This window comes from Bos taurus, chromosome 19, assembly GCF_002263795.3.
Source record: "Bos taurus isolate L1 Dominette 01449 registration number 42190680 breed Hereford chromosome 19, ARS-UCD2.0, whole genome shotgun sequence".
Classification (NCBI taxonomy): Eukaryota; Metazoa; Chordata; class Mammalia; order Artiodactyla; family Bovidae; genus Bos; species Bos taurus.
The window spans coordinates 59460883-59484893 of record NC_037346.1 but is presented as its reverse complement, the minus strand read 5'-3'; the positions used below and the strand labels follow the sequence as shown (position 1 = coordinate 59484893).

General features: G+C 44.5%; 1 long non-coding RNA gene across 1 annotated transcript in view; it reads right to left on the bottom strand.

Moving 5' to 3' along the window:
* Positions 1-464: 464 nt before the first annotated feature.
* The window catches only part of LOC101902884 (uncharacterized), a 484977-nt gene continuing 461430 nt past the window's right edge, over positions 465-24011 (bottom strand). Inside the window, exon 8 of the long non-coding RNA XR_009491829.1 lies at positions 465-657. This is a non-coding gene — a long non-coding RNA (uncharacterized lncRNA). The remainder of the gene's footprint in view (positions 658-24011) is intronic.

The following is a 24011-nucleotide window of genomic DNA, read 5'->3' as shown; positions in this document are numbered from 1 at the left end:
TTAAACAAACAGGGATATTCATATTCTCCAAAGGATTTCTTGAAATTTTTACAAAATTGCAGTGAAAGGCATTTCTTTTTCTTCATAGAACAGTACAACTTTGGTCAGTTTGGGAAATTAAAGAAGTTGGATTTAATTTTTTTTTTTTTTCATCCACTGCACCCTGCTTGATTTTTTTTTTTTTAAACTCTAATACACGCTTCTTTTTGGGCAAACTCCAGCCAGACAGATATTTGCCATTCCATTATTGTTTTAAAGTGTTAGCCCCAGACACATAAGCATTGTTGGAATGCAATGGAAAAAAAAATCTTTTAAATCTCAAATGGGGTAATAAACTGCAGCCAGAAGCTAATTGTCCTGAAACTTGAGCTTTTATAACATGTTACTACTGTAGTGGGACCACTCAGCACCCCTTTGGTGGGGTTGTTGTGTAATTGGTGGTAGATTACGTTGCAGACATATTTTTAAAAAAAGATGTCAAATCAGACATTTCTGCTTATTACTGTAGACCTCAGCATAATTCTCAAAGCAATCAATGCATTTCATCCATTAAACTATTGATGGGGGGTATTAATTCATATAACGTTTAACTACTCACTGTGGACTTTCTCTCTGCCAACTTTCTTCCACCCAAGAAGTCCTGAAATGTTGCTGCTCCTGTCAAAAGAAATGAATCATTAATCAGAACCAGCAAGCCCAGAGGCTAGCTAGAAGCCGGGCAATGATATATAAAGGCTTCACATTCTTTTAACTCAGTGTTGAACGTATGTACCAAAGGAACAAACCGCCCAGTAGGGCTCTACCAAGGGTCGGAAAGAAACACAAAAACAGGTATATCCATCCATCAAATCTTCGGACTGACTGCTTGGGATATGAGAAACCTTTTTTGTTTTCAAATTATATATCTGGCAATCCCCAGATAGTGCAGTGGCCAAGAATCCGCCTGCGGATGCAGGAGATGTGGGTTCAATCCCTGGGTCAGGAAGATCCCCTGAAGGAAGAAATGGCAACCCACTCCAGCATTCTTGCCTGGGAAATCCCATGGACAGAGGGTGATAACGGGTGATGGGTGAGTGATGTGAACACTGATGACAAAGCGGGAAACAAAGCCCGCTTGATCAGTGTGGATTTTAGTTAACTAACGTCCCAAAGCAGATCTGAGGCCTAGACCCGCACTGACATTCTTAAAGCTTTCATTCAATCCTGTATGCTTTTGCTTTAATCTTCTGCTGGGCATTTGCCAGACTGATTTTTAAAGATAGAGGAAGAGAAAGAAGTAGTCAGAGAAAGAAGTGGTCTGACATATTTAGAGATTTGGGGAATTATCTAATTGAAAAGCCAAGACAATATAGAGAATTGGGAAATAATGTTTGGAACTGAATATTACTGAAATATCTTCAAGGTGCCTAAAGGATTCTCGCAAAGAAATGTGAAGTTTCTTTACTCAAATTTTCAATGAATCTGATAGTAAAGAAAAACAGGGTGGTAAGAGAATCACAGGATAAACTTGTGAACTTTTGTGTTTTCTCTTATCCTTATATTTGTAGCATGTTTTCAGGTTTCTTATATTTGTGGCATGTTTGAGATTTTATAAACCATGTCCAAGATCTCAGCTGATCCTCACCACAGTCTTGTGAGGTCCTTTTCACTATTATCATCAGCAGTGTACAGCTTAAGCTCAAAGTGGATTAAGCAACTTGCCCAGTTATCACATCACCGTGTGTTGCAAAGACACAATTACAACCCTGAACTACAGACACCAAGTCAGGGATATTTCATTAGAGGATTAGAGGTGGCTTTATAATCATAGTGCTGAAGGCCACAGATCTCTGAGTAGGCATCCTTTAATCCAGCCCTTTTAGGGAGGTATCTTTCAACTCTGAAAATATTTCATATACAAAGAGCTCCTGGTTTTTGAGAATCTTCCAGCTCCAAAATATGTTAAATACACAATACATGACAAATTTCTCGGTAACCGTGCTAATTTAACTGTAGATATTATTTATCAGACAGAAGACTCTGCAAGTATTCTAGACATACTGCCATTTGTTCATACATACTAAAAAATACTTTAAGTAAGCTTTATTTTGTACTGGGCACTATCTGAGCTTTGTAGATACAACGATGAAAAAATAGACAATGTCTGCTCTTTTGAAGCTCACTTTCTAAGTAGCAAGAGATGAAATATTTAAAAAGTATATTATCACAGTTGTCTAATGGTATAAAGTAAACAGAAGAAAATACAGGGGGAATGGGATTAGGGAATGCTGAAATGCTATTTTAAATAAGGTTGTTTGGACATAAGGATATTTCTCAAAAAACTAAAAATAGAAATATCATATGATCCAGCAATTCCACTTCTGAGTATACATCCAAAAAAAAAAAAAAAAAACCAAGAGCACTAATTAAAAAATATACATGCACTGCAATCTTCAAAGAAGCATTATTTAAGACTGCCAAGATTTGGAAGCAACCTAAATGTCCATAAACAAGATGAATAGATAAAGATAAATAAATACTCAGTTCAGCTTAGTTCAATCTCTCAGTCATGTCCAACTCTTTGTGACCCCATAAACCACAGGCCTCCCTGTCCATCACCAACTCCCAGAGTTTACCCAAACCCATGTTCATCAAGTCGATGATGCCATCCAACCATCTCATCCTCTGTTGTCCCCTTCTCCTCCTGCCCTCAATCTTTCCCAGCATCAGGGTCTTTTCCAATGAGTCAGCTCTTCACATCAGGTGGCCAAAGTATTGGAGTTTCAGCCTCAACATCAGTCCTTCCAAAGAACACCCAGGACTGATCTCCTTTAGGATGGACTGGTTGGATTTCCTTGCAGTCCAAGGGACTCTAAAGAGTCTTCTCCAACACCACAGTTCAAAAGCATCAGTTCTTCGGCACTCAGCTTTCTTTATAGTCCAACTCTCATATCCATACATGACCACTGGAAAAACCATAGCCTTGACTAGATGGACCTTTGTTGCTGCTGCTGCTGCTAAGTCGCTTCAGTTGTGTCTGACTCTGTGTGACCCCATAGATGGCAGCCCACCAGGCTCCCCCGTCCCTGGGATTCTCAGGCAAGAACACTGGAGTGGGTTGCCATTTCCCTCTCCTGTGCCTGAAAGTGAAAAGTGAAAGTGAAGTCGCTCAGTCGTGTCCGACTCTTAGCGACTCCATGGACTGCAGCCCACCAGGCTCCTCCGTCCACGTTACTCAGCCATAAAAAAGGACAGAACTTTGCCATCTGCAACGACATGGATGGACTTGGAAGGAATTCTGCTAAGTAGAATAAGTCAGATAAAGACAAATACTGTGTGATATCACTCACGGAATTTGGAAAATACAGCAAACTAATGAATAGAACAAAAAATAGGCTCACAGATAGACAACAAACCAGTAGTTACCTGTAGCAAGAGAGAAGGGGTAGGGGCAAGATAGAGGAAGGGGATTATATGACACAAACTAATATGTATAAAATGAGCTACAAGGATAGGTATGTACAGCACAGAGAATATAGCCAACGTTTTATAATAACTACAGATGGAGTATAACCTTTAAAATTGTGAATCATGAGGTGGTACATGTGTAACATACAATATTGTACATCTAGTATGTGTCAAAAGAATAAAGAACTGAGAAATCTCAATCAATCAATAAGGCCAAGTGGGAAGATCTCCGTGATAGGATTATAAGTGATCAGAAAGCTGAAAAAATGACCAAGCAAGATGACCTGCTGAAAGGCTACTTCAATAATCAGGGTAACATGATGATGGCTTGGACAGAGGCAGGGACAGTGTAGACAAGGAGAAGTGTTAGAATGTGGATGTATTTAGAAGATGAGTCCGTGGATTTGCAAACAGATTAAAGGGGGGTGTGAGCAAATAGCCTTGGGTGGGTGAGAGTCCCTAACTGAGACAGTGAGGACAGAGGCGCAAGCAGGTCTGGGAAGGAAAGCCAAGTGTCCGCAGTGTTAGACATAATGGAGCTTTTAGGGTCAAGTGGATACTCAGGTAAGAGTCTTATTTGCAGGCAGATAATTCTGGAGTTTAGAGGCGAAGTCCTGCTAGATATATAAACAAAGAAACAAACTGAGATTTGTCTATGCATGAGAAATACTTAAAACCTCTAGGGAGTGTTGAGTAGAGAGAGGCGAGTCTCAGAGATGGATCCTTGCACACACCTGTGATGAGGGTGGGGAGGTGCAGTGTGACCAGAAAACAGACCTTAACAAAAACTGAGGTGGGCACTAATCAGGCATACTTCTGTTTCTCCTCAGGGTGGAAATGTTTATCTCCTGTTTCACGGGAGGCCAGGAGGGAAAGATGCGATGGGCCAGGGAGACAGTGGGGAGCGGACAGAGGGCAGCAAGCACTGTTTGGAGCCAGGGCTAAAGCCACGCGAAATAGGCCAAACTGAGACACATGAATGCGATCACGATGGGAATTACGATGTCCTTACGGGGCTCTGAAAATGATTCAGAAAGCAAGCACAGTTGCGAATTTGAGAACCTGTGTTATGCACAGACCCTCATCCTTAGCTACTGTTCACTCATTTCCTTTATTCTTCTCTATTGTGTATTTTAAAAACAATGATGGAATGCTATGTCCCTCCCCTTTTCTCTTTAATTTCTTACTTTGCCTCAAATCTCTTGATGCTAAAACTGAGACTTTATTGAAGGGTTGGTACAGCTGTCAGTGAACTTCAGCTCCTCTCCCCAGGTCCTGGTCACAGGATTTGTGTGAGACGCTGTTGTTGCTGAGTTGCTAAGTCACGTCTGACTCTTCGCAACCCCACAGACTGAGACACGCCCCTGAGCAGCCACTGAACATACAACACTCAGGCTCTGTCCCTGCAGTCGTGGCCGACTCTTTGTGACCCCATGGACTGCAGCCCGCCAGGCTCCTCTGTCCATGGGATTCTCCAGGCAAGAACACTCGCTTGGGTTGCCATGTCCTCCTCCAGGGGATCTTTCCGACCCAGGGATCAAACCTGCGCCTCCCAGTTCCTCTCATAGAAGCATTTCAATAGATTAAAAAAAAAAAAAAAATCCAGTTTCTAAAGCTACTGCCTTCCCTCTGACCAATTCTTCTCTTGTCTTTGAAATCCTCTCCTTCCTCGACTCTTAAAACTCCAAGACCTATTTCTCCTCCAATCTCTTTGCCACTCTTCTTATCATTTACTTCACCTGCTTCTAAATATCCGTGTTCCTCTAAGCACAATTCCTCAGGACTCTGCTCAAACCAACCGCTTAAAATCAGAGACCTTCTCTGCATCACGAGTTCATGCGTCCTGCCCTTAACATTAGACAGGAATAAGAAAACAGTTTGGCAGGTTCTTAAAAAGTTAAAGATAGAATTTACGTGTAACCCGGCAATTCCATTTTTAGGCTTATACACCAAGGAATTGAAAAGTGGTTCTCAAACAGATGTCCGTGTGTTCGTAGCAGCGCGGTTCACGATAACTGGAGGCGGAAACACTCTGGACACCCACCAGCGGGTGAGTGGTCAACGCAGTGCCCCAACACGTACGATAGAAGGCTATCCAGCCAGAGAAGGCGAGGCGCCGATGCCTGCGACAACACAGGCGCGCTTCAGAAACGTGAGAGGAGCCGAGGCAAAGGCCACGGAGTAGAAGAGCCCATTTTCATGAAGTATCCAGAATAGGCAAACGCATGGAGACGGGAAGCAGATGGGTGGTGGCCCCCAGCAGAAGGGTGACTAATTAATAGGAGTAGGGTTTTTTTTAGGGGAGGGATGATAAAGATGCTTAGAATCTGATATGTGCTGTGGTTGTGCAACATTTTATATGTATATATAGACACACACAACATTTTATGTATTATATAATTTAAAAGGCTAATTCTGTTCTATGAATTTTACCTCAATTAAAAAATGAGTGGACCCACTCCAGATCAGAATTACATATGTGTATATGTTTATATGAGTAAACAAATACATGGATATATTTATATGTATCAAAACTGCAGTTTTCCTCAGCATGAAGTTAAACCTGCACATTCAGAATCAACCTTCCACACATGACTTCAGCACACAGGGCAGACTGCAGCACTTATAAGGACGTTTGAACATGCTTTGATTTTTAAAGTGATTATGGACACAGAGAAAAGTTTCAGAACAGTGCAAAAAATTCTCATACATTATTCATTCAGATTCCCCCAATGTAAACAGTTTTATATAAAACATGAAAAATGTCAAACATGTTTTAGGGATAAAGCAAATGGTAAAATATGCATGTAGATGTATAGTCATATGTACATACAAGGACATACATACACATACATAAAATTGGTTTTCACATGTGTATATTCATTATGTGTTGCACACATGCACATGTGAATTTGCATACATGTATATATAAAGACATATAATCATGAACACATGTGCATGTACATATGCATGCATATATGTGTGTGTGTGTGTGCAGTCTTTTTTTCTCAGCCATTTGAAAAGCCATGCTGCCACTTTATTCATAGTCAGTTTATTTCAAAAAAACCAAGGATGTTCAAGTGTATTACTATAACAGAATTATTAAGAATGTTAATATTTATAGTACTAAAGTCTGATCTATAGTTCTTTTCAAATGTCACTACTTGTACTAATAATGAATTTTTTAGGAAAAGAAAAAAATATAGCATTGAAACATATGAAACAGATTGGAATTAAAGTAGTAACTAGTGGTTTTTGAAGACTTCTTATATCTAGCGCGTATTTTTAATCACTAAGATAATATATTATGCAGCACGCCTGGGGTGCACAAAGATTGGATTCAGGAATTAATTTCATTCAATTGCTTAATCCCAAATGTGGGTGCCTTTATATTGTGAAATTATTAATCACTCTTTTAAAGAATAGAAAGAGGGCCAAAAAAAAATTCATAAGGGCCTGAATATCTTTCAGCTTAAAAATGTTCTGTTTACTTTCTCTTTGATCATGAAAGTCCACAGGCAGCCATAAAATTTTAACTGGAGCTATAATTATTTGAAACTTTCAGAGTGTCTCTGAAGCACTTTAGAACACAACCTCAAGTATCATAACTTGATATTATTTCTACTTTTCTACTTATAATGAAAACAAGAGTTGTGAGTCCTATTCATCATTTCCACATGAAAAAACAGTAGGAAAAAATCAGTGTGTTTATTCACCTAGAAAATGCCCAGATGGGGTTTATTAACCACATTTTAGGTACTCATCTTTATGACTCTCAAATAGAGATAAGATACAATCACAAGGACCTCCCAGAGGACCAGTTCAGCAAGGCCACAGGATTGGAGGGAAGCTGGGTATCCATGACCGCTCCTATAGTCAACAGCAAAGCCTGCTCCAGGCGTCGGCTCTCTGGCATTTCCCAGTAAAGCAGATGTAGAGCGGGTTCACACCACTGTCCGTGATCTAACTGGTGTATCCTCTCGGTACTCGACTGTGGAGGGTACAAGTCCCGCAAACGTGTGTCAAAGTAAGCTCTGCATATTTACACGCACACACGTACATGCATACATATGTACACACACACACAGAGTGTTTGTGTGCTCAGTCGTCTAGTCGTGTCCAGCTCTTTGCGACCCTATGGACTGTAGCCCTCCAGGCTCCTCTGTCCACGGAATTCTTCAGGCCAGAATGCAGGAGGGGGTTGCCATTTCCTCTTCCAAGGGATCTTCCTGACCCAGGGGTCAAATCCATGCCCTCGTGTTCCCTGCATTGGCGGGTGGATTCTTTACCACTGCATCCCCTAAGGCTTGCTCATTTTATGTATGTAGGTATGTATCTATCAGCTATCTTTAAAAACAGCTTGCTATAATCAATTACAATCAACCACACCCTCTGTTAAGACAGGGATCGAGAGAGTGTAATGACCTAAGGCTTGCTCATTCTATGTGTGTATGGTATGTATCTATATACCTATCTATCTATGTATCAGCTATCTTTAAAAACAGTTTGCTATAATTTACTAGAAACCACCACCCTCTCTGTTAAGACAGGGATCTGAAAGAGTGCAATGCATCTTTGGCCACAAGAAGCTCCCGATCCAGCTGGGACCACTGACCTGTAAAGAGATGAGCTACAAAGGCAGCAGCAGTAGCTCTCTGACTGAGTGTTGGGCGCTCGTGTAGATGGGTCTGGTTGAGACTCCTTGGATTTATCTGGAACATTTCACTGAGGAGGGGGATCTGAGCTGTGAAATGTTTACAGTCAAATGGTGATTCGTCAGGGGAGAAAAGGGCTGAGAAGGACATTTATATACAAACATAAAGAGACGGCTAGCTATCTCTGTATATCTATAAGCACACAGACACACATATAGATACATAGGTACATATATGTACGTATACACATATACATACACATGTCTGTGCTCAGTCATGTCTGCGACTCCATGGACTATAGTCCATAAGGCTCCTCTGTCTATGGGATCTTTCAGGCAAGAATACTGGAGCAAGTTGCCATTTCCTTCTCCAGGGGATCTTCCCAAGCCAGGGATCAAACCCACGTCTCTTGTGTCTCCTGCACTGGCAGGCATATTCTTTACCACTGAGCCACCTGGGAATCCCATACACACACATATATGTGCACACATATATACATGTGGAGTACACACACACACACATTCTATCCAAGTGAGAGGTGAAGGGTGGTTAGTCGTGAGAAGACCATACGTATATTTATAGTTTAGAGCTAAACTCTATTTTAAAGGATCAGGAAGACCTCAAGGGCCCAGGGTACAGGATAAGCGATGTCAAGCGCCCTCTGACCCCACGGCCTCTTCTGGGAAACTGTGACTAACACCACGGTCCCTCCTAAAGAAGCGTCCCGCACCACGGTCACCATGCCCCATCATGGGTCCTGATGCACTTGGCCATGGCTGACTTTAACAGGAACACACACCACACCCAAAACCAGCCTATAAACAGGAAGGCATTCTGTTCATGGGCCTGGAACAGAAGAACTGGCCCTCACTGGATGGTGCCAGATGAGTCACTTTGAGTCTTCCAGCTTCCCTCTCTCTGCTCTCAGCCTCTCGCTTCCTGTCTACAGCGTCTGGTCACAGACAAAACAGAGGAGAAGCCACGACACGGAGAAGGAAGCTGTGAGTCAAGCTCTGATTTCATCACCCTGGTGGAGCCTCTCCAGCCACACTCCCCACGCCAGGCTCCTGACTTCCACACCTGCCGTTCCCTCTGTAATACCCCTTCCCAGCCTGGCTCAGTCCCTCCTTCTTATTGGGTCTTTCCAACAAAGTTGGGCTTCCCTGATAGCTCAGTTGGTAAAGAATCCGCCTGCAATGTGGGAGACCTGGGTTCAATTCCTGGGTTGGGAAGATCCCCTGGAGAAGGGAAAGGCTACCCACTCTAGTACTCTGGCCTGGAGAATTCCATGGACTGTGTAGTCCATGGGGTTGCAAAGAGTGGGACATGAGTGAGCGACTTTCCCTAGCATGCCATATCCAGCAAGACTGCCTTCTCAGGGAAGGGAGGCACTTCTGGCCCCTCTTTCGAAACCTCTGCTCCCCTGTCCCCTAACCCTTCAGCTCCAGTGTTGTCTCTTAGGGCTTATCAGGATGGAACAGACTCTAACTCTTCATCACCAGTCTCTTTCCCATTGTGTCTCTCTCCTGCATGAGACCGTCAGCTCCTTGAGTGCCCAGCGTTTCCCCACTGTGTTCTTTCCTCTGCCCCTAGCACTGAGATGAGAGCTGGGCTTTTAGTGGGCCCTTGGACAAGTAATCTTCCATCCCCAGCTCACTCCAGATCCATTTTCAGCCCTTCTGCACCTTGCTCTGTTTCTTAGGAGGTGAACTCCTGGGAACCACACCCATCATTAGATGGTTTCTGGGTGCTTCCAGCCAAGAGGAGACTCTGTGAAGATGGTGTAGAAATGGAGGAGAGGAAGGTAGTGGTACTTCTCCCCACCCCATCCCTGCTTCAGCCCTTCATCTCCAGCAGCAGCTGCTTCCCTACACAATCAGGGCTCCTGCCCGTGCTCCAGTCCTCTGATCCATCTATCCACCCCTCCACCTATCTATCCATTCATCCATCTATCCATCCATCCATCCATCCATATAACCATCTACGCATCCAGCCATCCACCTATGTCTCCATCCACTTATCTACCTACCCGCCTACCATTTGTCTGTCTTTTAAAAACTGTCTGTTATAAGCAACAGCTTTCTATTTGACTAACTGGCTTAAGCATTCTGAGCTCCCCTTACTCATTGACAAAACTGACCAAAACCTCACAAGGGAGGTACAAATAGGAAGATACAACCGATGGCAAGAGTTTTTCGCAGTGTTTGTTCACTATATGGTAGTCTCTCCCTTTCTTTTCTTCCTTTCTTCTTTTCTTTGCCTCTCTTCCTTCTTACTGAACTGCCTCGAATAAAATGGGATCCGAGAGATTTTTCTTTTACTAAAACTTTTAAATTATTGACTTGGAAAAAGAAATTCTGTGCAATACCAGTTCTGGTCAGGAAAGAAAAGGAATCTATTTCTTGGGGGACATTCAGGTATAAGAGGAGGTTACAGGGAAAAGAAAGGGAGTCAGAGAGGAGACTTAATGGTCACCCTCCTGACATAAGGCCTCCACACCATATAGTCAACTCGCTATGCTTGACTGCTTGGCAAGGTAAGCAATATTCCACAAGCATTAGAGTTACATACCATGGAATCGAAAGGGAGCCCATTTCAAGATACTGAACAAGAGAAACTTGGCTGTTTTTCTTTGCCATGGGGGAAAGAGGAGGGGCCTTCTTGGAAGCTGATTGGTGTGAAATCTTTAGTTATGGCTTCGAAATTTACCACTTTATGTGCATGGTAGGAAATATAGACATGTTTCCACTGCAACATACACCTTCTTCTTGTCTTATTCTGTTTATAAAGTAAAGAGCATGCTATAGAGTTAGGCAAGCATGAGAGGTTTTGCTTCCAAAAAATTGGACACACTGCAAGATGGAATTACAGGACTGGATGCATGTTCAAACCGAGTGCTGTGTTTAGGGATACACGCACCCTGCAAATGCACTCGCAGGCGACAGCCCCGAGTGACCACGGGTGCGTGTTCTCCGTGTCAGTTTCCTTGCACTCCGTGTCCTTTCTGCGCCAAAGCAAAAGGAATCGTTCAACAAATTACAGGAGTGCAATGACCGCTGTGTGCCCATGCGACTGTAGAGGTAAAATCAGTGCTGAACTTTGAAGACCAAGAGGACAGCAATGATGTATCCTGATCACTTGCAACGCAACATAAAACAACACAAAACTGGAAAGTGAGAACTTCCCAGATGGCCAGGACGGCCTGGGTCCTGCGGAAATGCTTGCCATGCTAACCCAGTCTCTCTGTCACAGATCACAGCTCACACTGCCTTCAACTGTCAAATACGCAGCTCGTAAGAGTCGGCGCACATTACCTTCCTCATGAACTGATCTCCAGCTCCAGGGAGGATGAACACCTAAACACAGATATTTGCAGCCCCTTGCAACTTTATCACATTCATCAATTTATGTTCCTCCATTTAACCAGACTGGGCTTCCTAGGTGGCTCAGGGGTAAAGAATCTGCCTGCCAAGCAGGAGATATGGGTTTGATCCCTGGGTCGGGAAGATTCCCTGGAGAAGGAAATGGCAACCCACTCCAGTATTCTTGCCTGAAAAATCCCATGGATAGAAGAGCCTGGTGGACTACAGTTCATGGGGTCACGAGGAGTCAGATGTGACTGAGTGACCGAGCACGTATGCACATGGAGCCAGACGATCAGCCACATGAAGGCAGGAACGGTGCTCGGTTATCTCAAAGCCTGCCAGCCCCACTCACGTCTTACGTGTAGCAGACGTTCAATAAAAGCCTGTTAAACCTTCTCTGTCCTGTACTCTCCCTGTAACAGGGTTCGACGGCCCCACCGCCTGTGGCCCGTGTGTGCTGGCTTAGGGCAGGAAACCCATCTACCGTGACTGACACAAAACTCTGCAGGGTTCTGTTTTTTGCTTTTGTTTTTGTTTTCTCCAGTAGCAGTAATGGATTCGCTCTGCTTAACCACAGTTTTATTACTGACTCGACTCCTGAACCGTGTTCAGATTAACTGAGCAACTGGCTGGATTGATGGCTGGGATCTGTGAAACTGATCTTGGGCGTACACTCAGGGGCTCTGAGCAAACTTCAAATGAACGTTGATGGCCTTCCCGAGAGGGCCTCGCTCCTGCACAAAACGGCTGCACCAAAGGGCTCCAACAAGACTGATAAATTGGTGTCTCGTATTTTCGGAGAAACTCTTGAGCTAATATATGTTCTTTATCTGAGGGGAAAATATCTAACCGCTGGAAAGTTTAAGAAGGAGTCATGAGAGTAACTTGCACATTGGCTACTTTTTTTCGCTGTAGATGTTCCAGAGGGGTGAGCGATATTCACTAATTTCTGACATACATATAGTCTTATTAATGAAACAAACACTCCATAAATCAAGTAGAAATTTGAAGGTATAAACTTCATGATAATAACTGAAGGAGTTGTGTTTTCGCAGGGCTAGATTTTCAGACCTTTTGAATTTTATTTCTAAAACGTCTCTGAGGACACCTCACCTTTTTCTTCTGCGTTCCCTCTTGGCCCAGGGACCAGCATCTCTCAGCCAGACAACTGAGAGACCTAGCTGGTCCCAGCACATCCTTGACTACGGCAGCCCGAAGGCTCTTCTGAAGTGCAGGCAGAATCCAATGACTTCGCCTCACCTCTGCGCCTGCGCCCACCTCGAGCCATTTATCTGAAAACAGTTGGTGGCTTCCTATTGGACTCAGCAGATAGACCCAAATCCCCGATGGCGCCTCCCAGGCTCTATGTATGTAACCTGCGCCCCTGGCGTTTACCCTGTGCTCCAGCCACATTGCCTAATCAGCTCCTGCTTGACCTGTATACCTGTGCTTCTCGACTTCTTCCTCTAGTCCTTGCTACCTTCCAAGGCGGAAAGAGCACTCGGGCTGATGAGGAACACCAGCATGTCGACTTCTCTGCCATCTCAGCGATGGATGGTGTGCCCTCTATGATTTCAGGGAAGTTTTCTTGTGCTCCAGAAAGTAGGCAGCCCTTTGACCTCTTGGGAATCACCCTCAAATCTCTGGCAGAAACTGAAAATGAGTGCAGTAGACTCCTCCTTGACCTCTACACCGGCGCCTTCTCCAGCTTGCATGCCGTGACAGTCATCCGGGTAACCTGCTGAGACAGCGATTCCTGGGCCCCACTCTCAGTCGAGTCCCATTCAGTAAGTCCAGGGTGGGGCCTGAGAGTATGCATTTCTCACAAGCCCAGGGGGCACTGACTCAGCTGCAGGGACCATGCGTGGAGCACTATGGCTCCAACCTCTGCTCCCTCACTGTCCCAGGGAAGCTTTTCCAACTTCTCTGACACAGATCCAGCTTCGCATCAGCACAGCACAGCAAGCACGGCCGGCACGGTATTCATCACCGTCGTACTCTCTCTCACCCGTGTGACCACCGGGCTGTTTCTACCACCAGACATAAGCTGTAGGATGGCATCTGTGGGCCATCGTTTCCGTGGTATCTAAAAACAAGGATTTTTAAATGCATAACTATGTAAATCTTGAATTGTCTGCATTATTTTTCTACAATTTTGTTGGAAAAATTAGTTTGCTGTACTAATTGTGACATCTTGATAAATTGCAAAATGCTTTCACTATGCTTACTCCTTCTCTGAAAAGAAGCAACAATTACTAAAACATTCCAGGACAAAAAATGTTACCGCAAAACAAGAAAAGAAAATTGAGGTTTGTTATTTCTCGTTTCGGAGAAGGCAGTGGCACCCCACTCCAGTCCTTTTGCCTAGAAAATCCCATGGACGGAGGAGCCTGGTGGGCTGCAGTCCATGGGGTCGTGAAGAGTCGGACACGACTGAGTGACTTCCCTTTCACTTTTCACTTTCATGCATTGGAGAAGGAAGTGGCAACCCACTCCAGTGTTCTTGCCTGGAGAATCCCAGGGACGGGAGCCTGGTGGGCTGCCGTCTATGGGGTCACACAGAGTTGGACACGACTGAAGCGACTTAGCAGCAGCAGCAGCATTTCTCATTTCCTGTAAGGATAAAGACATGTCTACAACACCTATATACAGATTTAGGGGACGAGACGCAGGTCTTGGCGTGTGAACTGACGTACGCTCTGACAGGCAGCGCTTTTGTCAAGTGAGGAAGCTGAGGCGGCGAACTTCATCTTATTTTGACAGGCGTCCACACTGCTTTGAAAGAAAGTGCCAGTGTATGTTATACACACACATCCCCTATGCCTGTCCACTATGTTTAGTGTAAGATTTATGCAGCCTATTTAGGAATAAAAATTATCTACTCTAGACATCAAATAGATTGTTATTAAAACTGTACTCATTATATAACAAATATTTGGCATATACTCTGTGTGCTCAGATATGCAGATGACACCACCCTTATGGCAGAAAGTGAAGAGGAACTCAAAAGCCTCTTGATGAAACTGAAAGAGGAGAGTGAAAAAGTTGGCTTAAAGCTCAACATTCAGAAAACGAAGATCATGGCATCCGGTCCCATCACTTCATGGGAAATAGATGGGGAAACAGTGTCAGACTTTATTTTTTGGGGCTCCAAAGTCACGGCAGATGGTGATTGCAGCCATGAAATTAAAAGACGCTTACTCCTTGGAAGGAAAGTTATGACCAACCTAGATAGCATATTCAAAAGCAGAGACATTACTTTGCTAACAAAGGTCTGTCTACTCAAGGCTATGGTTTTTCCAGTGGTCATATATGGATGTGAGAGTTGGACTAGAAAGCTGAGTGCCGAAGAATTGATGCTTTTGAACTTTGGTGTTGGAGAAGACTCTTGAGAGTCCCTTGGACTGCAAGGAGATCCAACCAGTCCATTCTGAAGGAGATCAGCCCTGGGATTTCTTTGGAAGGAACAATGCTAAAGCTGAAACTCCAGTACTTTGGCCACCTCATGCGAAGAGTTGACTCATTGGAAAAGACTCTGATGCTGGGAGGGATTGGGGGCAGGAGGAGAAGGAGACGACAGAGGATGAGATGGCTGGATGGCATCACTGACTTGATGGACGTGAGTTTGAGTGAACTCCGGAGATGGTGATGGACAGGGAGGCCTGGCGTGCTGGGATTCATGGGGTCGCAAAGATTCGGACACGACTGAGTGGCTGAACTGAACTGAACTGTGCTTTTTAAATATGACTGATAAGGTGGTATCTAAGGTACACTCCTGCCCTCAAGCAGTTTACAATGGGTGCACAGTCAGAATCAACTACAAAAGAGCTTATTACATAACACATGTGAAGTAAAGTTTACGAAGTACACAGAAGGGAGTGACCATATCCGGTAAGGCGGTGGCGGAGAGCAGAGTATGTCACGGAAGAATAAAACAGCATGAAGAATTTGGATATGGAGTGGCGTTTTGAAGTGGAAGTAGAAGGAAGAGAAGGGACAGCTGTTCAGAAAAGAATGTGGGTACTGTAACTGAAAGTCTGAAGGCCCCTGTGGACAATGGCATCCTGAGAAACGCATGGTCGGGAAGGCTGAGATCTGGGGCTCACGTGTGACTGAGGCACAGCTCGTGTGCGCCAATTTCTGGGTGTGAAGCCTGGCCCCGCAGCCCACGCCCTGATTTCTGGGGCCTGCCCTCGTCCTGCAAGGGGTCACCCAGTGGTGGCCCGAGTTCCACATCTGTCTGACAGCTGTGTTCTCCCGACAGGCACCGCGGCCAACAGTGTGATCACTCCTTAACTTCTTTCTCCATAGAATCATGAGTAACTCATTGTGTTTCAATCAGGTTCCTCACTGGGATCGTCTGGTGAGTAGTCACATGAGACAAAATCATTCTGAACATGGACCTACGAACATTTTCCCCAAAACTCCCCGTTGCTGTCTCTCAGGCCCACGTATCTGCTCGCTTGGTGAACCTCGTCCCGCATCTCAGTGAAACCTCGCCCCGCGTCTCTGTGCCTGTGGAGCAGATGCTGCCTGTGTCTTGTCACCTCAGCACACACTGCCCACTTCAGCCGCCAGACCCTGGCTTTCTTTGTTCCCTTGTGGGCTTCCTCTTGCGACCGGGACATGTTTTGCTGCCCACCTGGTAGGAGTAATTGACTCTAATAATCATAAAGAAATCATGATACACAATGGGGCCAGAAGTCTGTACAGAACTCAGGAAATTCACAAAGTGTGTCTTGGTGCTTCTGTGTCTGGTGCTCAGTCTGCAGCCCTCCAGGCTCCTCTGTCCATGGGATTTTCCACACAAGAATACTGGAGTGAGTCGCTATGCCCTCCTCCATGGGATCTTTCTGACACAGGGATCAAACCCACGTCTCCTGCATTAGCAGGCGGATGCTTTACCACTGAGCCATCTGGGAAGCCCCCTCGTAATGAGCATCAGCCACTAAAGATACATGCTTGACCCAAGCTGGACCAGTCCACTTCTCTGCATAAATTCTGAGCTAAGACTTGCAAAACTGGTGACTGAGCTGAGAAGTTCGAGTGGGCAACTGACATGGAATATTTGCCTGAGAACGCCCTATTTGAATCTACACACAGTTCAGAAAAGACAGCAAAGTCCTAGAAAGCTAAGAGCAAGAAGAAAGCCCACTGGAAGAGGAGGAAGAGCCACGGCAGCTGGAGAGAGGCAGAGAGGAACCCCGTTTTCGACAGCTCCTTGATGCTTCCATCCAGGTTGCCACGTGGTCCTGCTGTGTCTCTTTCTCTTGGATCCACAGGTAGCCCTGTACCTTACAGCAAGTTTCTCCTGTTGGTCTTAAGTTAGCTTGAAGGATTTTTCAGTTATTTTAAACTAAAAAAAACCTTGGTTAAAATAAGCATGCTTGACTCTGAGTTTAGCGAAAACAGGGACAATTACTTTCTTGGTTTTCAGTGTCTCTAACTCAGTACCTGTCGCAGGGCGGCTCCTCAGTATGTGCTTGTCAGGAGAAAAAGAAATGAGAAATATTAATAAACTTCAGGAGAAGCACCGAGAAGCATGTATATACACTTTTCACAATGTGAAAAGCGTTTCCACCAACGGAAAGTGGCTACCCTGTGTCCACCCAGGTACGGAGCTGGAATACCCACGCCTTAGGTCTTGTTTGAATCAGTAATTGCCCACGCATTTAATCCATCTGAAAAATGGTCTTAACCACTGCTCAAATGATCGGTGTGTGTTTCTCCTGGATATGTAGTCAGGTATTAATTCGCCTTGAAACATTTAGGCGTCTTTATCGCTCTCAGATGTTCAAAGCGTCTGAGCAGAGGAGAGGAATGTAGTGGAGTTTAAAACGGATAAGCCAGAGAAATGAGGTCTCGATCTCTGGCAAACCCAGCACTTCAGCAGACCCAGTGGGAAGAGTGGAGTGTTGTGGGCTGTTTCTTGAGATGTGCATTAAGGAAAGGCTAAATTTAGCCAACGCCAAAGCCCTTCTTGTAGCGTTCCATGATTGTTACAGTATTGGGTCACTTCTGCTCCCCTCTGGTTGTGATGTGAGAGCCGCCCCCCACCACCACGGCCCCCACCCCCATGACAGCAATCTCCAGTTGTAAAATGGTAAAACCGTCAGCCAGCAATAATTTGCAATGCAAACAGACTTGACGCTCCCTGACATTTATTGAAACCTCAGACCCCGCGCACTGGTTTCAGTTTTCCTCCCTTCACTCTGTTTTTACAGACAGACAAGTGCTTAGGCTCACGTTTAATAATGAGGAGAAATTTCTTCTTGGCCCTCCTCTCGCTTGTGTTGGCTGCACCGGGGCTTGCAGCAGACGGGTGGTTGGAGTTAATTACACTAAATGGTGAGAACATGATTTGACCCCACCGGTTCAGCCCCAGAGGCCGTGAGCCTCCTCGCAGACACAGGCAGATGGAATGCTTCACGGCTGGGCAGAGGGCAGGAGCCATGCAGAGCGAGATCTCCGCTCAAGACCAGACGTGGCTGCTACCCTGGGCTGTTTTATAAGCACGAACGAGCAAGGCACATGAAAACACAGGATGACAGCAAGGACCGGGAAAACCCCTTTCAACAAATGGGACGGCTTTCAAATGGAGCGATTGTCCCTTCCCATCTTCACGAACAGCACATCGCATCCTTTTGCAACAAAGAACAATAACGAGATTTCACCACAGACCTTCATAAGCCGAACGGGGAACTGTGATCACAGATGTCAGTGTCGGAGACCTGCTGACACATGACAGTTATATTACAATTATATCTGAGGGCCAGTTACGACTGCACGCTTAGCTCAGTACATAAAACTTAGTGCCTGCAAACATTCTTACTGCTTGCCATTTCTAAGGGCGATGGTGGCAACGAGCAGTATACCCAAGTTCTTGTCCCGGGGATAATCTGTCATTCATGATTCTCAAAAGAAAAATGAGCCAACACACCCAGGTGTAGTGCAGACTTATCTATAAATAGTCTGTTGAGCCCTTACAACACAGCTTCCAGTGTGCTAAAAGTGTAAGAAGGTCAGAGAGAGACAACATGGAGTGTGGATGACTTAATACTGACAGGACTCTTTTCGCCCCTAGATTTGTGTTTTCCGGTTGCATGTCAGTTCTCTGCAGATCATTCAGAAGCTCTTAGAAATCCCTAAGTAGGAATGGCTTCTGTGATCTGTGTGGCAATACCGCTTCCATAAAACAGGACTCTGCAGTAGCATGCTTTTAAGGGCCTGCTGGTGCAATTGCTAAAAGCTGCACTGTCAAATAATTTCTATGACACGGTTTATGAAACCCACCAGGATAACGGGGGTAGGGGAACAGGTGAGTGGGATCCTCAGATGTTTCTTATCTAACAGGAAGCGATCCAGACAATCTCGATCCACATTCTGTACACTAGATATCTTCCTTTCCTTCTCTACAGTGGCTGCCACCTCGTCCCTGTCTGTCCGTGGTCAAAAATGGCCCCTAGTAAGAGTAATGATATTACACTCTAGCACACCAAGGGTTTCGTGGTAAAGAAGCAGTTGGAATCTAATGAACTAGGATTGAATTTTTATTTAGGAAAGGGCCCTGACCACCTCTCTTTCAAAGCAGCACCACTTGCTCTGTTCAGTGACCACACTCCACCGCCCTGTCTAACCCGCTAGCATCAGCTTGGCTGTCCCCACATCCCGTGAGCCAGGCGGGTGCTTAGGGCAACCATCCTCTCTCATGCGGAAGCCACTCAACACGCATGGACTCGGTGAATCAGCAGCATCTTTCTCAGAGGCAGCGTGTGGTCATGAGTGCAATGTCTGTATCTGGAATGAGACGGGATACAGAAATTTCTCTGTGGTGCTTAAACCTCCTCAAATAACTACTACAATTCCTATGAAGGGTTTGCTTTGCAAAATGTTTATGTAAGACAAGTGTACAATGCGTATTTTTCCCAGTAAAAGATAATTAGAGGTGGCAGGGTATGCTATTAAAACACAGACATAATGAGATTTCAGAGGTTAAATATTGTATCATTAGCAACAGAGGTAAGGGAGGAGCAAATGTGGGCACAAGCAACATCTGATAAGAGAGCTGGTCTGTAGTTTTGTTTTTAATGAAGAAATGGCATTTGCGGGAGTGACTGCTTCCAGAACTACAACGACAGCAGCTGCAGTATAGACTGTATTGCAATAGTCGGTGAGATGGGATCTGGGCATGAGGGAAACCCAGGGTTACACACTGTAAGAAGCACAGTTAGGCAACAAGAAGACAGGAGCAAAGATAATAGGATAAGTGCTATTTTAAGCCCAAAGACAAGGAGTTCAGGAAAAAGTGGGAGACCAATGCTTTCTGATATATCTTAGTCATGGATGTATATAAATATCTAAATACAAACAGCTAAGATGGTAAAGAATCTTCCTGAAATGCAGGAGACAAAGGTTCGATCCCTGGGTCGAGAAGATTCCCTGGAGAAGGGAATGGCAACCCACTCCAGTATTCTTTCCTGGAGAATCTCCATGGACAGAGGAGCCTGGTGGACTATGGTCCATGGGGTAGCAAAGAGTCAGACTGAGCAACTAACACACACACACATGAATATAAATATAATATATACAATATGTGTGTGTATATATCAGTAGAGAGAAGACCAGAAGAAACTCAACACTAAATCTAAATATTCAAAGTTTTGTTCTTGGCTGCTTCAATTTTGTTTGTGGGTGTGTAGTTTATTTCCAGAAGGCAATGGCACCCCACTCCAGTACTGTTGCCTGGAAAATCCCATGGACGGAGGAGCCTGGTAGGCTGCAGTCCATGGGGTCGCACAGAGTCGGACACGACTGAAGCGACTTAGCAGCAGCAGCAGCAGTTTATTTCCAAAAAGACATTGCGGGGAAGAGCTGTTCACAACAGAGGAAGAGTGTGAAGAAAAGGCTGTAGGCATGAAAGACCTCAGCCTGTTCAGAAAAACAACAGAGTGGCTGGAGCCCACCACACACGGCTAACAAGTGGCCAGAGCCCGCGACCAGAGACACGTGGGGGCTGCGAGCTGGGAAACCCGGCTGGTGTCCCATGCGGCCAAATGGCCTCGGGTAGCTGACTGGGGAAGACAGAAGGATGAGGTTGGTACTGCAGAGAAAGCGCTGCAGCAGCACTGTGAAGGACGGCTCGATGGCTAAGCTGGACCGCCGAGAGAAGACAGTCTGCAGAGCATGAAGCACGGTCCAAACTGAGAAAGAGTAAGGGGCGTGGCAGCTGAGGAGACCGGCAGGACACAAGTGTGGAAAAGCCACGGTGGGCTAGGGAAGGAAAAGCCCACCAGGACTCACCGGCTTTTGATCCGAGTCACAGTGGCTGGTGGAGGTAAGGACCAAGAAAGGAGGAACAAGCCTTGAGAAACAGATCTGAATTCAGATTTTCACACAGTAAGTTTGAATTTCCTATGGGCAATGACCCTCAAATATAACACATTTAATACATCTCAAAGCCAGGATTCAATCTCAGTTCTATTGAACACAAACCCTGTATCCCCCTAGAGAAGCAAGTAGGAGATATCAGTGTATAAGTTATTATAAAATAGGTATGGATGTGTGGAGACAAGAGTTATTCAATATATTCATAAGAACAGGGTATTATCTACTAACTCATATTTTTGCTTTTAAGAGACTTTCTCTCACATTGTATAAATAACTACCTTTGAGGCAATGCATTCACAAACAACGTGCAGATTAATTGAAAATGTCAGACTTGTGTTGAAATGCTGTCCTCTCTTTCCTTCCTCTGGTACAGAGCTAAGTATAAGAAGCTAGGACAGAAACTCGTAAGGGTCATATGGATGGAAATGAGACTAATACGAAAAAGATGAAAACGGAAGGATTCGCCAGATGCAAGCATTTCTTCGTTTCTTCTTCTAGCAGAATTCTACTCTTAATACCCTCTCATTTTCAAGCAAGGGGATTTTATCTTTTTTAAAATGATCTGTTGTAATTCAAACTTTCTTATCTCTTCAAAGATAAGAAGTAATGAAAACATAAGCCTTCAACATTGGAGGTTTAGGTGAGATTCAGAGATTTAAATGAGGATACAGGCTTCACCATTAAAGAGATATTAGTTATAATTTTAAGAAGCAAAATAGACTGAAAGATTTATGATAGCACTTAGACACACAAGCCTGAGACTGCGTGCCTGAGCACGATCATAGAGCAGGTAATAACAGCTCTCATTACACACTGTTTATTTAATTGAACATTATTCTGGCAGAGATGTTTCCCCTGCTGGATAGAGTTCATCTTTTTTTTTTTTTTTCATGTTTTTTTATTTGTAATGCCCAAATGTACAAGAATATGTTTGTCATAACAGGAGGCAAAAAATGCAAATTCAGAAAGTCACCAAATCATTCTAGCTCAGTATACTGTGGTTTGACGTTTTCTGCATCTATCCCCTTCTTTCAAAAGAGGTAAGACAGATGTCATCCCTCCCAGCTCAGGAAGGACCCTGGGAAGGAAATTCACCATTGAGGACACCAAAACTCCCCATTACTTCTCCTTCTATTTGCTTTCTTTTTCTCTTTCCACTGCTAACACACACGCACACATACACACACAGACAACCAAATGTTCAATAATAATCATCTTTTCTTTTCCTTTCACTGTCTAAAGTTTCTTGTGTTTAAGACTAAAGCAATCTCTGGATAGAGCTGTATAGAACAAGATGTGCCAATAATAATGATTTCCTATAGAAACAGTTATTCTTGAATACTCAGCTGACAAAAGCAACAGTTGGTCTTGGAAAGACCACACGGCACACGTGTCCACTGGATTTTCTGCTTATGTTGCTTTCATCTTCACGCAAAGATAGATTTTAAAAACATTATCATGCTACTTAAATATAGATATTCAAAATATAATCAATAATCCATTTTTCATTAAGATAACATAATGTAAACTTATTGAGGAGGCCAGCTTTTATGAGGCATTTTAAAAATTAAAATGGTCGTGATTCCCTGGTGTAGAATCAGTGGTAAAGAATCCAACTACCTACGCAGGGGACATAGGTTCGATTCCTGGGCCAGGAAGATTCCCCTTGCCTCAGAGCAACTGAGCCTGTGCACCGCAACTACGGATCCTGCGCTGGAGAGCCCGCGAGACATGACTGCTGAGCCCACGTGCCGCAGCTACTGGAGCCTGTGCACCCTAGGGCCTGCGCTCGGCAACAAGGGAAGCCTCTGTGATGAGCAGCCCACACGGGGCAACCAAGAGTAGCCTCTGCTTGCCGAAACTAGAGAAAAATCCCAAGCAGCGATGAAAGCCCAGTGCAGCCAAAATGAAATAAATAATATATTAAAAAAAACCCAAAACAGTCAAGAAAGGAAAGTCATCCTCTGTGATGCTGGCATTATCTCCAATATGAATGTGGGAGATACTAGTTTTGGAAGGACAAGCCTTGTGTACTTTATAAGGTTGGCTAGTGGTAGCTCATTTCTTGCTATGCAGTGAAAGTTAAAGTGTTAGTCACTCAGTCACGTCCACCTTTTGGTGACCCCGTGGACTGTAGCCCACAAGGCTCCTCTGTCCATGGAATTCTCCAGGCAAGAATACTAGAGTGGGTTGCCATTTCCTTCTCCAGTGGATCTTCCCAAGCCAGGGACCATACATCACTGTCCTGCACTGCTGGAAGACTCTTTGCCCACTGAACCACCAGGGAAGCCCTCCAGTACGAATATGGAAGTACTAATAAAAGTTGTTGAGCTGGAAATATTGCTCTATGATTAAAACTTCTAAGCATGGTGCTAACAGATTGATAGTGTTCACAAAACTCTGGGAATTAAGAGAATACGCTACTCTAATCTATGTTCAGTCATCAATAATGTTATCTAAAACCTTTCCATGAAAGACATCTTCAGGGATCAAGGATTCACTGTCCTTGCTTCAGTGACTTGAAGTGATGACATCATGCCCCAGGTGCCGCTCAGGAAGTGAGTTATCCTAAGTGGAGAACCAAAGTTTAGGAAAAAGACACCAGCAAAGCATGGAAGGTAATCAGGAAAGCCTCGAGGAAGCCTAGACTACCCAGAAAAGGCTCCTACTTGGATCTTGATTCAACACTAGAACTTTTCTTGATGTTCAAAATGTTGTGAATAATCACTTATATTTGGAGATGAGATAGTTATTGTTGCTGTTTAGTCATGAGTCACATCTGACTCTTTGTGACCCTGTGGACTGCAACACACTAGGCTTCCCTGTCCTCCACTGTCTCCTGGAATTTGCTCAAACCCATGTCCATTGAGTCCATGATGCCATCCAACCATCTCATCCTCTATCACACTCTTCTCCTCCTGCCCTCAATCTTTCCCAGCATCAGAGTCTTTCCCAGTGAGTCAGCTCTTTGCATCAGGTGGCCAAAGTATCGGAGCTTCAGCATCAGTCCTTCCAATGAATATTCATGGTTGATTCCCTTTAGGATTGACTAGTTTGATCTCCTTTCAGTCCAAGGGACTTTTGAGTCTTCTCCAGCACCACAGCTAGAAGGCATCAATTCTTTGGAGCTCAGCCTTCTTGATGGTCTAACTGAGAC